Here is a 2,840-nt window from a genome sequence, read left to right as displayed (position 1 = left end):
GGTCTGGGCCTGAGTCTTTTCAGCAAACTGCACCCCATGCAATTCTATATTCCTGACCAGTCTCCGCTGAGTGGTCCTGCACTGATAGGGGGCAGATCAGCTGTCCGTGCTGTGCCCCAGTGTTCTCCCGGTGGGCACGTCTCCCCCACCACCCATGCTGCAAACATTTCCCATGGGATGGGCCATGCACTGGTCCCTTGCAATGACTCACTGGCCTCTGAGTGGCTCCTTGCTCCTATATAGGTCCATGGGAAACCTGTTAATCATCTTGCTGGCCTAGGGGCCACCAAGGCCCTCTTCTCCTCTGTCACCTCCAAGCAACTTCATACGAAGGGCACAGCTGCAGCTTTTGCCAGCTCCTGCTCTGTGTGCTCAGCAGCTCCAGCCTTGAAATGGCTTGGGCTCAAAACAGTAAGAGCAGCCCTTTCTTTCTCTCATCGAGGCTTATCCTGCCTTCATGAACTCCATGTGTCTCTCCTCCTCTTCTCCTGAGCTCTAGCGGCCCCAGCTTGGCTGTTGTTGCTTTTCAATAGTTGTAAATTGCTTGATTTGTGGGAGAGAGTGATGCTGGGGACTGTCCACTCTGCCATCTTGATCAGAATATAAACCAAATCTTAAATTAAAGATTTATTTGAACAAATGACTCAAAAATCCAAAACAAATAAGAATTTTGTACCCTTCTGTGATCTAGACTCTTTCCAACGACAACATAAAGAGGAAAGTTTAGAAGTTTTATTGGCTGTAAATGGGTGTAACCCATATTTTTGTTTGGCCATAGTTTCTAGGTTCTCCCAAAAGGTTAAGAGTCACAATTTTAAAACAATTTAAATTAATTTTTATAAATATTTCTTTCCTAAGTTAAAAGAATTTTGTGGTGAAACTTTTCATAGGTACCTGTAAGACAGTTGTTTAAGATGACAGCTCTCTAAAAATTTTTGGTTTTTTTTTTTTTAACATAACCAATGTATTCTAAAGGATCAATGTTTGGCCATTGTGATTTTGAGGTCACCTTGAGTTATATGGGTCCATTTTCTAAGTATTTGTAAAATAAAACACAATAAGAAGCAGCTGTTATTTTAAACCATGCTATGTAATTCTCCTTGGCCAAGAAACAAAGTTGAATCAACCAGCACGACACCTGTCAATAACACGACTCACTGTACTCACCTAGCAGCAGAAACTGAAATCATAGGACTCCCCTCTTCTCTAACCTCCTATGCAAAAACAGAGACAGTTGCCAAATCATAACCTAGAATCTCCCACCATGCAGGAGTGGAAATTAGCAGTACCTTTATCTGAAACTCCCATGGAGACAAAAACCCTCATTCCCAAAGGGAAAAAAGAGGGTTGGAAAAGACAACTCAATAGATCCTCTGATCTCAACCAAAAAGAGGGAGTTCCAGAATTCAAAAGAAACTCACCCCTTCCCCACCAATGAATTAACTGAAGTCAGAGGGCGCAGTGCTGGTACCAAAGCTCAAACTCAAGAGCAAATGCTGGGCAGTCAGGGGAGGTTCTGGGGTCCCTTCATGGTCACCAAAATGTTGGCCTAAAAGAGAGATAGACCAAACACATAGAGCAAGGATTTATTGAGCCAATATGACAATTGCAACTGGGTGGATGCATAGATCAGGTAAACCTAAAAATGTGCTCAAAACAGGGCCAGCAGAGCTTAGCATTCTATAATCACAGGAAGGGGGGAAAATCAAAGGTGGGAGGTGGAAGGGCAGCCCTCCTAATTCCCTCATCAGTTTTTCTATTGGTTGTTGTAAAGCTAGAGACTACGCTAGTTGTCGAGTTAGGGCCATTGCTATGTTGATTATATGGCTACACTAATCATAACTAAAGCCAAAACATTTCATTATTTTAGTTATACTAAGTTTCCATTTGTATCATCAGGGCTAGGGCTCAGACCCTTCAAACCCATTGCACAGACTGGGTCACCAGACCCCTCATACGCAGGTCCACGCTAGGTAATTGGGAAAGATCCCAGGAGCCATTGGCAGATGACATGAACTCAGTACTCAGAAGCAGCAGCCACAGCAGCAGCAGTGGCGGTGGCCTCTCAGGCATCCCAGGGGCACTGGCAGCAACAGCCTCCAGCAGCAGTAGTGGCCTCCCCATGGCCCCCCCAGGGGCATCCTGGAGGGGAGAAGGGCCGTGGATCAGAGCTGCTTGTCCTTTATACTTAAGTCCTTAACCCAGGACACCTGGGTGCACATGCACAATTACATTAGACAATAGCCAAGGAACACCTGGGTGCACGTGCATATTTACATCAAATGCTCAGCAAGATTCTGAACATCTGAGGGGCCCTGACCATTTTCCTGTATTTTCCCTACAGTTGTACATGACATATAGATTTGGGATTGTTATTAGGTTCCATCCTTCATGCAGGGATCTAGATTAAAGGTTACTAGAAACATCTCAGGTTATCTTATGGCTTTCTGGCACCATTATGGCTGCTTTTAAGTAAAATGGCCTTATGATAATTGTAAAGGTAGGGCTAGGGCTCACAGACCCCTCGAGTCTGTTGCACAGACTGGGTCACAAACCCTCCACATAGGTCTACGAGATAGGTATTACGAAAAAGGTCCTGGGAGCCATGGGTAAAAAATAAATAGGCTTTATTCAGAGCTAGGAGCAGCCATACCAGTGGCTTCTCTGAGACTTCTGAAAAGTGCTGTGGATCAGAGCTGTTAGTCCCTTATACTCAAGTCCATAACCCAGGACACCTGGGTGCCCATACACAATTACATAGTAATTACATAGTAGTAAAAAGGAACACCTGAGGATATTTACAGCAAATGCTCAGCAAGATTCTGAACATCTGAGGGGTC

The sequence above is a fragment of the Galeopterus variegatus genome, unplaced genomic scaffold (assembly GCF_000696425.1).
Source record: "Galeopterus variegatus unplaced genomic scaffold, G_variegatus-3.0.2 Scaffold978, whole genome shotgun sequence".
NCBI classification, from domain to species: domain Eukaryota; kingdom Metazoa; phylum Chordata; class Mammalia; order Dermoptera; family Cynocephalidae; genus Galeopterus; species Galeopterus variegatus.
This window is presented reverse-complemented; position numbering follows the sequence as displayed.